We start from the raw sequence: 15,820 nt of genomic DNA on the forward strand, positions 1-15,820 counted from the left end.
TACACAATCCCAATCTTTTGACATTTTCGACTTTCTACGATGCAAATGAAGGATGAGTACTACTGAAATGCTTCCACTGCGGGGACTATCGGAACAATGACGCATAACCCCTTCTTCTGGCTCATGTTCTGCATGCCATCTCATTTCTTTTGCTGTCACATTTGATGCATACAATCTTTGTAGCCTTGGGGTCAAAGGAAAGCAGTACATCTTCTTGTATGGGATATTTTTTTTATTTTTAGATGAACCAACTCTTCGCTACTTATATCTAGGAAACTCACAAAGTTTGCAACTCATTAATTCATTGTCTTCTCCCCAGTATATCATGCACCCATTAGGATAACAATGAATCTTCTCAACTGGTAGGCCCAATCCTTGAACTTACTTCTTTGTGTTGTAGAAGTTATTTGGCATTACATTATCATCGGTAATAATTCTTTCAAAAACTGGCAAAAGTCATCAAAACATCTCTCTGTCAAATGATGTTATGCTATTATGTTTAACATTCTTGCAATAGCCGATAATTGTGAATGATTTTCACAACCTAGCCACACCTCATGATTAGCAGCTCTTAGCATTTCAAACAATTTTTGAGCCATTGCATTTGGAGGTTCCTCTGTGTTAGTATGAGAGAAATCAAGACCTGCAATGTCCATAACCATTTGTTGGCATAGATTTTGCGATAGTGGTTCAACACCCAAAACTGATTCATTTCCCACATCTTGTCCATGAGTACTACTATCAGACATAAAAGGTTCTCCATGGAGAACCCACAAATAGTAGTACAGTACAAATCCATACTTCATAAGATGATATCTAACAGTGTCTTCCATGTGAAAAGCTCGATTTTGGCACTTGCGATGATTACATGGGCACTTAATTTTGATACCATCCATACATTCAAGATGCATTTTTGCGAAATCGATGAACTCATTTATTCCTCGCAAGAAATTAGGATTCAAAAGTCCATCCTTAAGCCTAGCATACATCCAACTCCTATTTGCAGACATGTTACTAATAGTTCTGTGTCAAAAATGTAAAATCAGTCAACACACTCATTATATCATTAGCCCTTAAATTCATTAAGTAAAAAACAAACAAAAAATGAGAATAAAATGGTCATATAAAAGCTAAGTTGTCAGCTAATATCAACTAAAAATGTACACTTGACCCATTAGAATAACTATTTCAAACATTAATAATTGGTTCATTTATATAGCTCACTTGTGCGATAGTTCGTTAACAAGATCCTTTTAAGAAATACATCATGCAACTTAGCAATTAAAAAAACAAAAAACAAATATGATTTTCACAGGAAAAAGGTGATACCTTCTCTTTACCAACAAACAATTGAGAACTCAACTACTTTCGCCCCATCAAATCGCACGAAATGCAAATAAAACTACAGCAACAAGGGAAATGGTTAGAATTTCATGTACAGCGAAAACAAGGCAGACTGAAAGCAATTGATAGAGAATTATGGCACATCAGAAAAGGATGGCTGCTTTAGTTTGATTTTTAATTTTATTCATGTAATTTTATTTTAAGAAAAAATAATCTAAATTATTTGATTGTCTCTGTTCAATCTTCTTTTAGCTCTAGCACATGTGGATATCAATCACTAACTTCTTTTAGGGACAAGAAAATTGTAACAATATGTTAAAAAATTTGTACTTTAAAAATGCGATGGCAACCCATATAAATTGCATGTGTAAGCAAGTTTTCCAAGTTTCTTTGGTTTGTATGACATCTTTTATATGGATATAAAACACAATGCAATAAGAAATGCATGAATCTATACAAAGGAGTTCAACTTCAAGCAACCATTTCCCATTTAACACTATGACGTTCCACTATTAATAAAAATATGTTGATTTTTAAAGAAAAAAAAAATTTCACTGAAGGGTCTCATGCAAAGGTTGGTTTTCACCGAAATTGGCGTGTTTAGGAGGAAAATATAAAGCCCTACAAAATGCTCAGCTTTTGTCATTGGCAATAATTTGCATTTTGGTGTTTAACTGGGTAAATTAATCATACTAATTAGCAGAGCGTGTTAACAGTGTGTTAACACACAGTCACTAACAGAGAGAGAGAGAGTTCTCCATTGTGAAATAAGCGACTTTTGATAGCAGTGATGAAAAATAATTTATAAAATACAAGAAAATTCGTATTTTCTATTTAAGGCAATGATTGGTAATTTTTTTTTTCTTAATTTTATTGTTAATAATATGTTAACAAAATAAGTTCAAAATTAAAGTTAAAAATTAAATTATTTCATCAAGATTTAATATTTATTTTTTAAAAATAAATATCTCATGTACCTTCTATGATTTTCAAACCAAAACAGGTATTTGCATGTAACTACACATTTACTTCCAAACATGCTAATTAGGGTTCAACTCCATTCCAATACACTTCCCATCCAATACATGTTTAGATATTTTGACAAGTCAATTATGAGTTTTAATGGCTAGATTTTAAACTTGATTAATATCCTCATTCCACACAATTATTCAATTGTAATGAAACATTTTCTCAATGTAGAGATATGTAAAAAATAAAATCCTTATTTTTTTAAATTAAAGCATTAATTTTTTTAATATATTTCAACTACCTCCTTTTGCCCTTCCTATAATTATTTGAGAGAAATAAATCATAAAAATCTATATCTATATAAAGAATGATATAAATTTTAATAAAAAAACAGATAAAAGTTTGTTGCAATTGTTGTGAGAAAAAATAATAAAGTTTAGTTTATTGAATGTAAACTCAGTCCAATTAATGCAAGAAATAATAAAATTTATTTTTAAAAATCTTTGAAAGATAAAGAAAAAATAAAAATATAAAATACTAATTTTTTACGGAAGAAAATTTGTTCAATATTTAGATTAGATTTTAGTACATGAAAAGAAAATATTAACAAAGTTTAAATCCTAAATATTAAAAACATAAATAACACATGTCAAACATCTAAATGTACATTAAAAAGTAATAGATGTGAACAATATAGGCACAAAAAAAATGCTGAAGGACCCATAAAAAATTTCCTGAAAAAACACATGTTTTTCCTTGGCAAAACTGACCTACGATCAAATAATTCGAGATAAGTTTGCGCTATTACATATGATAATCAAACATCTTACAAACACGTTATATTCAATTGCATTATTGTCCCTCTCTAACATATGTCAAAAATTTATAAGAAACACATTGGGTGCTCACTCAACATCGCATTTAAATATGAAGATTTTTGTTCCTATTATTGTTATTAGAACTACTATCACTCTTAGGGGCCGTTTAGTTCATAAAATCTTACATTAACATCGACAATAGGATTACCAAAAATATAATTCCCAAATTATATGTATAATTTTTATTTAATTGACAAGTAATATGGTTAAAATGGTTAAAATGTAACATTACTATATGTTTAGTTAGTTGAGAATCTTTTATTACAAATAGTTTTTTTTTAATAAAATGCTTTTATTGAATAAGTTATAAATATATTAAAGTCATAATATTTTGAAGTAATTATCAATATTCTTTAATAATAAATATTTATTATTACTAAAAAAATGTAATTTTCATTTTAATAAAATTAAATTTTATTAATATTATTAAGCTGAACTTACTTATTTTAAATAAATATAAAATTTTCCTCTAACATTATATTTGAAAAAAAATTAGAAGGTAAATTTTCTCTGGTTTTGAATGTTTTTTTTTTAGAAATTTGACATTGTTAATATTTATTGCATTTGAAGAAGATAAGAGGAAAAAAATTTACATTCCCCAGAAATATGAGATTACCACCTATTGAGTTGGAAATCACATTTTCGATAATATTAGCTAAGTTATTATATTCCAGAAAATATATTCCTATTTTAGAAAACCAAACAAAATGTAAAATTACCTAGTCTATATACCCCCAACCAAACGGACCTATTGATACTGATATAAAAAACACACTTATTTTTTGTTCTCAAATCGCTGAACAAATATTTCAGAAGATTATGCACCTGCATTTAATATGACCAATGCTAGTATATATAACTTTTTCAGCGCACAATTCCACTTCATAAACCTGGCATACGAATTGGCTTGAATTTTGAATTGAATTTCACCCTTTTCATGCCAAGTAACCTGTGCAACTTAAATGGTTCCTCAGTAATTACAATGTCACACTAAATTAGTGAACATATAAACTTCTTCCATGCAAGCATAATTGCTATACATCTGAATAAACTTTGAAAATGCAAGATCACACTGACCCATGGTGAATCAGGCATCACACTGACCCATGGTGAATCAGGCAATTGCTTTACACAAAACGAGAACAGATTATAATCCAAACTAAGGCAACCTGTAAAATCAGATGAAGATTTGGAGATAAAGGTAATCACATTTTCTTCCACATCGCAGAGTAAAATTCTTTTTTGGAGTCCTGACTCAAGAAAGCATCCAAGTATTTGGCTAATATGTAGGAGCTGCATAACAGGCAAAGTCAGTTGATCATGACGCGAGAAGAAACTCATAGATGATGAATTCACCATCTTAAATGAAGTTGATTATAAACAGATCTCCAAGTAAGAACTCTTGTGGTACATTTGAAAAACTAGACAAAATTAGATAGGGAGAAAATAAAACATATTTTTAAAGCACAATAAAAATATGAACATTACACCAGCATTTCAAGGAAACTATCTTCAGGATAATAATTTGGCCATTATTATAGCCACTGCATTGAAATTTTATCCCCAGAACACAATGCCTAAAAATAAACATAGATCAGTTACAATTCAATCAAGCTTTTTAATCAGAACCAATCTCATCATGTAAATCAAATATATACATATATAAGCAGTGAATAGATAGTATGAAAAAATTTTGAAATATGAGAACTTAACCAAAAGATACAACATTTCCAAATGACACATTTGTTTATTAAAAACATTATTATTATTTTATTATAACAAGAAACCTACCATTAAAGCTAAAACAAAACATGGATTTTCATAAAACATTAGGCAGATAGCTAAGATTAGCAATTAGTTCACAATGACTACAATTGCATCTAACTTCAGAATGAAGGGAAGAATCAATTACTAACTTCCTGCATTTATGATCATGTACAGAATCCACATGCATTGGAGAATTCAAAGTCGGAAGAAACATGTTTTAATTAATTTTTAAATGAGTGAATGAAAGCAAACACAAAGAAAAATAAGAAATAAAAAAAAATAAAGAACAGTTTACTAAAGTATGCAGGAATCCCATTCGAAACAATTTTATTTTATTCCTAAATCAGTGTCTAGAAGAGATTTGTTTAGAGGTGCGCTTAATCAAGTTCACTCGGAAATTCTATTTGTGCAATTCAAATTTGACATAATAATTTGCAGTTCTTCTCAAGGGTTCATTGAAATTATCAAAAAATACTTGCGTGGTAACATACATATCAAGTTGAAATGGCGAGGTGGTAATGTACATGAGCAAGTGAACTTAATATTAAATTCAAAAAATAAGCCAGAACATTTTATCTCATGACCGCATATAATCCAATCTTAAGATGGGATTTTAAGAAACAATTAGCCCTTGTTTTCCTACTGTGTTGTCATTAAAGTTCCAGCATAACATCTGTATCCATCTCTTTGTAATTAGAGTAATTTTTCTAAAGCAATCATAAAAAATTATTACTACAAAAGCAAATGGTATCTGTTAATTTTGACAAGTAGGCCTAGCAAATAAGCAAGCAACTCATAAGAAGCTTGAGTCACAGACAAACTAAGCTAACATTCTCGCAATCATTTTATAAACAGACCAAGCTTCAGATTAGTAATTGAGCCCAAATTTTATTTTACGCTAAGCTTGAGCACAAGTAAGTCTCTTCAAGTTCAACCCAATTAGGCTCCATCCACTCTTACCTCTGTTTTAAATCTGCTGTATACAATTTCTAATACAAATTAATCATGATCTGTAATTGGTTGGTGTGATCCAGGTTCATAGGCAACAATTCTAAGAAAGGCTCCTCTTTGTAAGTATCAAGAGATGGGCGATCATACCATACAAACTTCACTTTGAGATTAGTGAACTACAAGGTAATACAGGATGAATGCATAATTTAAATCAAAATTGGAAAGTTAGCTAATCATAAAGCAACCCATGTACATTATGATTGCTGTCCACTTAAATATTTTCTAAGAGGAACTCCTTTCCGAATTTCTGTCTGTGGCTCATGCTATTAAAATCTATTCCAATGCCAAATTTGTGTTCGAGAGCCATTATTTTTGTCAACTCCCAGAATAAGAGAGCTAGAAACAAGCTCAGCTTGGTTAGTAAACTAAACATTCATAATTAATCTGACAATTTGGTTGTTGTCACGGCCCTAGTTGACCACTCGACCAATTGGGTGGCATTTGACCCATGCCAAGCATCAAGTCAGCCTATAAAGGTTAGGGAAGTGACAAATTCCAACCAATTCATAGCACAAGCAAGCTATATCAAGTAAACAAGCAAGCATACAACATAGGAAGCCAAGAAGTAGACAGAAAAATCTAACTCTCCATTGAATGAGAAATTTTCATACAACCATGGCTAAGACCTCAACCAAGAGTTCTCCCATCTCCCCCCATCATAAGGGGTACACAAGACATTTTATAGTCTATCCCAATACAAGAGACAACCAAAGATGGACAGTTTTGTCAAAAGCAACACAACAGTCCCCTCACAACAGTGCAAAGCACTGTTCCAGCTCTTATCTCCGAGCTACAATTCCCACAGGCGCCACTGTTCACTCATCCGACAAATCTCGGTAGCATCCTGTCCATGCGGGCATCTAGCCTCGGTCACGCACATGCCAGGCTGGCCACGGCGAGTCCCTTGGTGATGACACAACCACGGCGAGTGCCTTCGTTTGGACACGCTCATCCGCTCGTTTTTCGGTTACGCTGGGCGTGCACCGCTAGGTCTTGGCTCACGGTCATGAGTGATGCCTCATCCACTCTCAGTCACATGCCCTCAGCCACGTGCCTATGTGCGTTGTCCGGTTCGTATGGCTATGCGTCTGTGCGCATCGACCTATCTCGACACCCCTCGATCAGACCACACCGGTTCGCCCCGGCACCTTCCCGCGCCTTAGGTTCAGGGTCGTTCATGATCATATGGACATAAATCTTGATTATGACTGAGTGCCTTTACAAACCACCCGCACTTGTTGAACTCGACGTCTTCGTCGGTCTTGAGGTGAAGAAGTCTTGAACTAAGACGTCGAACTGCCACAGAGTAGTATCGTGTTCCCAACTTGCCTCCGAACTCGGCAAGGCTTTCCATTGGATAAGAAAACTCACCAAATTTTCTTACTCTGGCCCTTAACTTTCCGGTCTAGAATCCGTTCAGCCATACGTCTAAACTCCTTGCAGACAGTCAGCGGTGCCCAACTTGTCTTCGCCGGTGACAGATCAGTGGGATCTTCATGGCATGGCTTCAAGAAATTCACATAAAAAGTAGGATAGAGTTTCAGCCAATTAGGGAGATCCAAATGATCAGCTACATTTCCCACCCGTTTGAACAATGGTGAAAGGCCCATCACAACAAGCAATCAAGCCCTTATGTACATCCCGGTGCTGAACTGGGGTACATCAAGCAAGTCCAGCAAATTTTTCTATGAGGCGGAGATTTAGCGTCTTAGGAACTCCAACAACGCATTGATCCTCTCCGTCTACCATCCGTTTGCGGATGATTAGCAGACAAGAACTTCAACTCCATGCCCAACAAGCCAAACAAAGCCATCCAAAGCCGCCTAGTGAAGCAAGCATCCCGATCGCTCATAATGTCTTCTAGCACCCCAACGTGCTTCACGACATGCCTTAGAAATAATTCAGCCGTCTTCTCGGTCAAGCATGTCACCGGTGTTGGAACAAACACTGCATACTTGGTGAACCTGTCCACCACCACCATAACAGAAGACATGTACTTTACTTTAGGAAACCTTGAAATGAAATCCATGGATATAGAAGCCCATGGCTTTCCAAGATCGAAAGCGATTGAAGAAGACCAACTTCTTGTCTTCTCTCCGCCTTATCTTGTTGGCACACAAAGCAAGTCTTCATATATGCTTGTATGTCGTCGCCCATATCCAGCCAATAAAAATATCAAGAGAGCAAGGCTTTCATTCGCTCGTGGCCACGATGTCCCGGCCATGGAACATCATGATGCTCCTTAAGGAGGTCTTACTGAAGCCGACCACCCTTCGGCACAAAAAGTCGAGCGCATTTGACATAGAAAATACCATCTTCAAGCCAATACTTGCGCCCAACTCCATCTTGGACATTTTTCATTAACTTGGGTGTAAAGAGAGTCCATCTTCACTACTTTCCGAATGCGGCTTTACAAGTCATTCTTCACTTGAGACAAAGCAGCCACAAATTCAACAACCTGTACATCGGCCACCTGGTTGTCTCCCTGGCTTGTGCTGCCAAATGAAATCATACTCCTGCAAAAACTCCAGCCATCTAGTTTGTCTCAATGATAGATTCTTTTAAGTAATAAAGAAAGTATTAGACACATTGTCAATTTTAACAAGAAACTCAGCGCCTAGGAGATAAACTCTCCATACCTGCAAGCAATAGACAACGGCAAGCATCTCATGCTTATGCGCGGAGTACCGTTGCTCTGTATTTTTGAGCTTCCAACTCTCAAAAGGCATGGGATGCCCATTCTGGACAAGAACACTAACGGCCTTGTCCGACGCATCCATGTGAACTTCAAATGGTTCATCAAAGTCATGCAATGTTAAGACCGGTTCACCTGTGATCGCAGCCTTTATCTTGTCAAAAGCTGCCTGTTGTCGTTCGGCCCAACCCTATGGTTGGTCCTTCCTTAACACGTCAGTAGGCGGTGCAACCTTTCTAGAATATCCTTTGATGAAATGACGATAATAGTTGGCTAAACTAAGAAAAGATCGCAATTCCGTGACCTTAACGGGTGCAAGCCAGTCCAAGATTGCCGCCATCTTAGCCCGGTCCATCCGGACTTCACCTCGAGAAATGACATGCCCTAGGAATTTGATCACCTCTTGAGCAAATTGACATTTCTCTAACTTTAAATACAATTGGTGCACCCGAAGTCTTGATAGAACCAGCATCAAATGAGAAATGTGATCTCTAAGGATTCACTAAAAATCACAACATCATCCATGTACACAACCACAAAATCATCAATATAGTCATAAACACTTGATATATTAAGTGACAAAACTTCGCTGGAGCATTGGACAAGCCAAAAGACATTTCAAGAAATTCATAAGAACCATAATGAGTAACACATGTCGTTTTGACATCAACTCTTTTCGCAATCTTGACTTGCTGATATCCCAAACGAAGATCTAACTTGGATAAGTACATGGCTTTGGCCAACCGATCGAACAGGTCCTAAATAAGGGGCATGGGGTACTTGTTCTTGACTACGGTCTTGTTCAAAGCCTGATAGTCCACGCATTATCATAAGAAAACGTCATGTTTCCTTTGGAACAAAACCAGCGCATCGAATGGAGCCTTAGAAGGCTGAATGAAGCCACTATCAAGAAGATCCGTGAGCTACCTCTGCAACTCAGCCTACTGTTGGAAATATAATACCACATCGGTAGTGTGATAGAAGTGTAATGGGTTTATATACAGGTATAGGGGTTGAGCCACTAAATTTTGAGATGTTTTGGTGTAAGACCCTTAAGCCCATATAGATCCCACTAGTAATAAAATATAAATCTAACATGGTAGCAGAGAAATATAGTGGAGCCTAATATATATTAAAAAAAAGGACTTTTGAGACACAAGTGGTGTACAAGTCCATGTGAGTAAGACCTCTGAGACACAAAGTAGTGTACAAGTCCTGGTAAAAACAGACCTCTGGTGTACAAGTCTGAGCAAGTTCAAACTGGGAAAAAAAATGACCTAATTGAACTTGAGGAAGGGTGTTGGAAATATAGTACCACTTCGGTTGTGTGATAGAAGTGTAATGGGTTCATATATAGGTAAAGGGGTTGAGCCAAGTCTTGAGATTTTTTGGTGTAAGACCCCTAAGCCTATATAGATCCTGTTGAGTAGAGAGAGAATATATGAAACTTAATTTTATTAATTACTTGAAATATTTTACAAGACTCTCTTTCTCTCACTCTAATTTTTTGCTCACTATGCACTACTTCTCTTTCTTGATACCTATGCTCTCACTCTCTTAACTTGCTCTCACTCATGTTGCTTGGATGCTCAAGCCTTCTCCTTAATTTATACTAGCATGAGGCGGTTGATGAAGATTCTAGGTTGCTTCATTAAGTCGGTGGATTAGATTAGTCTGGAAGCTTAGTGAAGCTTTGATACTTCTAGATACTTGAGGCAGTGCTGCCTTCATTATTCCCCCCCCTCAGCACCGGCTTACTGTTGATCGGCTGACTATTCTGAGTTGTGTACGCATGTCTTCAAACTTCTTTGTGCTGAGCCCCTTTGTAAATATATCAGCAATTTGGTCTTCTGTTGGTGTCAGCTTTATGTGGATTTCGCCTTGTAGCACCTTTTCTCTTAGAAAGTGGTAGTGCACCTCAATATGCTTAGTTCTAGCATGAAACATTGGATTTTCTGCTAGACACACTACTGACATGTTATCACAATGAAGTATTACTTGTTCAATCGGTTGATGAAGATCTCTCAGTAATTGCATCAACCACGTGCTTTCTTGTGCTGCCATAGCTGCTGCTTTATACTCAGCTTCAGTGGTAGAAAAAGAGACGGTAGGCTGCCTCTTACTACACCACGACACTTCTCCAGATCCTAGGCTGAAGATGTAACCTGTAGTCAATCGCCTTGTATCACAATCTCCAACGTAATCAGTGTCACAATATCCAGTTACTTGGCATCCTTCACCTTTATGATATAAAATGCCGTAATTTATAGTTCCTTTTAAATATCGAAGTATCCACCGTACTGCTTCCAAGTGTGGCTTCTTGGGATTTTGCATATAACGGCTTGCTACTACAACTGCATATGCCAAGTCAGGTCGAGTAAGAGTTAGATAGATAAGACTACCTACCAATTGTCGATACATCCTTGGATCTTCCAAATCTTTACCCTCTCCTGCACGAAGATTAATGTTTGGCTCCATTGGTGTAGATAGTGGCTTGCACTCCAGCATCTCGTATGTTTCTAGAAGATCCTTTGCATATTTTTGTTGACATAGGAATATACCTTCCTTTGTCTTCTTGACTTCGAGCACTAGGAAATGCTTCAATTCTCCAAGCTCCTTCATCTGGAACCGGATTGAAAGATTTTCTTTCGTGCACTAGAAGTGAAATCTCCCTTTTAAGATGATGTCATCAACGTATACCAGTACTATGGCCATCTTGCCTCCTGTGTGTTTGACGAATAGGCTCGAATTTGATGCTGTCAACTTGTAGCCACTTTGTACAAGAAACTTTGCAATTTTCCCGTACCACGCTCTTGGAGCCTGCTTCAAACCATATAATGCCTTCTTGAGCTTGCATATATACTCTGGATGAACCTTGCTTTCAAATCCTTGTGGTTGATCCATGTAGATGTCTCTATCAAGCTCTCCATGTAGGAAGGCATTCTTCACATCCATCTGCCAAAGCTTCCATCTTTTGCTTGCAGGTAGTGCCAATAGTACTCGCACCGTTGTTATCTTTGCTACTGTGCTGAATGTCTCATCATAGTCTATTCCATACTATTGCGAGAAACCTCGTGCCATAAGTCGAGCTTTGTACCTTTCGACTGTTCCATCTGCTCGAGTTTTCACCTTATACACCCACTTACACAAGATTGGTTTTGCTTCTTCAGGCCTTGGTACCAACTCCCACGTCTGATTTTGCTTGAGAGCAGCTATCTCTTCCTCCATAGCTTTCTTCCATTTATTACTTTTAATATCCTCTTGATAGGACGTTGGTTCTTCAACTTCCATGATTAGTGCAGCATTTGCATACTTAGGATTAGGGTGTCTTACCCTGGATGATCTTCTTAAGGGTGGAGGCATTTCTTCTGGTAAATATGTAGGGTCTTCTTCAGCTTCTCCATGAACTCCTGTCTTCCATGGGCTCTTAGTCTTTGATGATCTTGGACTTATGTCTTCTTTAGTTGTTGTTGGTACCTCTTGAGCCTGGTCTTGTAACTGTTCTACTATTGACTCAATCTCCTTCATATTTGGTTGAACTGAGTTTGTTGAAGGCCACCAAGCTGAAGCTTCATCAAAGACCACATTTCTGGATGTGTGGATGCGTCCAGACGTCGGGTCACAGCAACTCCATCCTTTTCTCTCATCATCATAGCCAACAAAGATGCATCATACCGCCTTCTTGTCGAACTTGGTACGAAGATGGTCTGGCACAAAAACATAACACACATCCAAAGACTTTGAAGTGACTTACTGTAGGTTTGATCTTCCATAGTCTTTGGAATGGAGAAAGAAAGCCCATCTCCTGCAGAAGCCGGTTGATGATGTAAGCTGCCGTTCTCACGCATTCAGCCCAAAATATCCCTGGCACATTCTTGGCATGTAGCATGCTTCTGCATATCTCTGCTATATGCCGGTTCTTCCTTTCAGCAACACCATTTTGCTGTGAAGTGTTGGGGCAGGTCAGTTGTCTTCGAATCCTATGCTCCTTCAGATATGCATTAAACTCTTGAGAGAGATTCACTTCCATTGTCAGAACAAAGACACCATACCTTCTTATTGAGCTCACTCTCTACATTCTCCTTGAACTCTTTAAACTTGAAAAATGTTTCAGATTTTTCTTTCATAAAGAATACCCATACGTACCTTGAAAAGTCGTCAATAAAGGTCACCATGTATTTGGCACTACTTATAGATGCTTGTTTGACTGGGCCAAATACGTCAGAGTGCACCAACTCCAAAGGCTCCTTAGCTCTTAATTTAGATTGCTGGAAGGGAAGTTGATGCGCCTTACCGAATTGACACCCAACGCATATTGTGTCAGTTCGTACTTCTATGTTGGACAGGCCTTTGACCATTGATTTCTCCAGCATAAACTTTAACTTGTGGTAGCTCACATGCCCCAGTCTTGCGTGCCAGAGATCAGACGTCTCGTTCTTCCGGGTCTTGTCCACATAGGCTGATTTCGCAGACATCACATAGATAGATTCCAGTTTGCGACCTTCCATTACTGGAGTGCCTGATGCCTGTAGATTGCAGTATACCTTAATTTCTTGTGGCCCGAAACCACATAGTTTCCTTGTGCTGTCAGTTGTGAGACTCACAACAGGTTCTTCTTCATCCCGGGAACATGATAGACGTCCTGCAGCTTAATTTGATTTGAATTGAAGCGTGGAGAGATGAGTGTCTTACCGATGTGGGTGATGGGCAACTTGGAGTTATTAGCTGTCACAATCACCTGCTTCCCCTTGTACTTTCTCAGACCCTCTAATTTCTTGATGTCACCTGTCATGTGGTTGGAGCAGCTAGAGTCGATGATCCAATCACTTTCATAATTGATCTTCTTCTGCTTTGTTATTGCTGTTAGAGCTACCTCTTCTTTCTCTTCTTGCTCCTCCACTTTGGTGGTGACCACTGCAAATGCTGCTTCAACATTCCACTCTTTTTCACTATCATACCTTCCATGATGTTTGGTATCTTGGAAGCTTCTTGATGTTGCTGCATTTCCTTGGCCTTTCTTCTTATCATGCCAACAGTCTCGTGCATAGTGCCCTTTCTTTCCACAGTTGTAGCAGCGATCATCTCAACTGTCGCCTTTTTGGACGGACGGTTGGTGCTATTTCTTTGACTGTGAGCTCCCCTGAAAAGTTGGTCATCTCCTTCAATCTTCTTTGCTGATTGGGTTTGTTCTCTGGTGTGGGCTTCTAGGCTTTTCTCTGGTTGCTAAACAACGCCTCTTCTTCCTGCTTTAGCGAGACACCAGCCATCTGCTTCGCTAAAGCTTCTTGATTAGCGAGCATATTTTCTAATTCCAACAAGGTTGGTTTAGTTGGCCAACCTCGAATGGCAGCCATAAACCCATTGTATGCAGGTTTAAGGCCATTGATAATTATCCTCCTCATTCGCTGCTCACTGATCTTTTCTTCAGGGGCAACCTGTGCAATCTTACTACATAGTGACTTTACCTTGGTGAAGTACTGACTGATTGTCATACTTCCTTGCGAGATTGTCATCAGCTCACTTTCAAGTAGTTGAAGACAGGCATCATTCTTTTTGGAGAATAATGTAGCGAGAGTGTCCCATGCAACTTTTGGTGTAGCAGCATCTTTGATATACTCCAACAGCTCATCTTCAATAGCTGTTCTCAGAACAAACATTGCCTTACCGGCCTTGATGCGCCACTTCCGCAGAGCTTCATCTTTTGACTTCTTTACCGCTAGAGCCTTCTTCTCCTTTGATTTAGAATCACCAGCAACATCTTCCACTTCTTCAAAAGTGACATCTGATGGAGTCGTTTCCGATCCACCTACGACCTCCCATAGGTCCTGTCCTTGTAGGTAGGACTCTATGCAGGCCTTCCAATTAATGTAATTATTATTGTTTAATTTCTTTAAACCACCAATCATACCTATGAACTCCATCGCTATGTCTGGGTCACCTGACGTCCAGCAAGCCTCCTCGATAGAATACTGGTACTTTACTTACTTCGATTGGCGAATGTCTTACAACACTGGTGAACTCCTGATACTATGCTCGAACACTCGTCTGCGATCTGACAGAGTTATCCCGGCAACTTGGCTCTGATACCAGAAATGTTGAGTAGAGAGAATATATGAAACTTAATTTTATTAATTACTTGAAACATTTTACAAGACTCTCTTTCTCTCACTCTAATTTTTCTCACTATGCACTACTTCTCTTTCTTGATACCTATACTCACTCTCACTCTCTTAACTTGCTCTCACTCATATTGCTTGGATGCTCAAGCCTTCTCCTTAATTTATACTAGCATGAGGTGGTTGATGAAGATTCTAGGTTGCTTCATTAAGTCGGTGGATTAGATTAGTCTGGAAGCTTAGTGAAGCTTTGATGTTTCTAGATACTTGAGGCGGTGCTGCCTTCAGAGCCCATATGGGGCCCACTAGTAGTAAAATATAAAATCTAACACCTACTCCATAGGAGCCATCTGATAGGGATCCTGGGCAAAGAGTTTGCAACCCGACATCAACTCGATTTGGTGATAGATCGCCCGCCGAGATGGGAGTTTGTGAGGTAATTCCGACGGCATAACGTCTTGGAATTCCTTCAAAACATCAGCTACAACAGAGGGAATTTCATACACCAAATCATCTTGCACTTCCAACAAAGAAGCAACAAAAGTAGGGTTACCATGCTTCAACCCTTGCACCACTTGATGAGCGAAGATCATCACATCTTGCCCTTCTTCTCTTTTGAGGCACCTGCCACAAAACAAGGATTTTTACTATCAATGATGAGTAAGCCACCTAAATGAGGAACGATAGCGACCTTGATGGATTTCAAGAATTCCATCACGAGAATCAACTCAAAGTCATCCAAAGTAACAAGCATATCCGTCTTCCCTTGCCATTCACCAAGCTGGATAGGCACATTCGATATCTTGCCAATCACAGGTTAAGCTTGGAAATTAATAGCTTTCACTCGGTTAGTGTGCGCGCCAATGCTAAATCCCAACCAAGCGGTTGTCCCTTCACTAATGAAACTATGTGTTGCTCCGATGTCCACCATCCCTTACATGGCCTTGCCATTCAAGGTTAGTAGAGAAGTGGTGGAAGCATTACCCTTAATGGATTTTAACGCCCCCAATAGTTGCAAAGGATTCACCCTTGTTGGGACC

The 15,820-nt window shown here is 38.0% G+C and overlaps 1 protein-coding gene across 4 annotated transcripts in view; it reads right to left on the reverse strand.

Moving 5' to 3' along the window:
- Positions 1–4,105: 4,105 nt before the first annotated feature.
- LOC120251216 overlaps positions 4,106–15,820 on the reverse strand; it is a 33,025-nt gene continuing 21,310 nt past the window's right edge. For 3 of the 4 annotated variants that reach the window (XM_039259751.1, XM_039259748.1, XM_039259752.1), the window contains one exon: positions 4,106–4,484. The gene's annotated coding sequence lies outside the window, so the exon portion shown is untranslated. Of the gene's footprint in view, positions 4,485–4,556; positions 4,769–15,820 lie in introns of those variants that run through there. The other variant, XM_039259750.1, reaches the window with a different exon arrangement.

Source organism: Dioscorea cayenensis, chromosome 20 (genome assembly GCF_009730915.1).
Source record: "Dioscorea cayenensis subsp. rotundata cultivar TDr96_F1 chromosome 20, TDr96_F1_v2_PseudoChromosome.rev07_lg8_w22 25.fasta, whole genome shotgun sequence".
Lineage (NCBI taxonomy): Eukaryota > Viridiplantae > Streptophyta > Magnoliopsida > Dioscoreales > Dioscoreaceae > Dioscorea > Dioscorea cayenensis.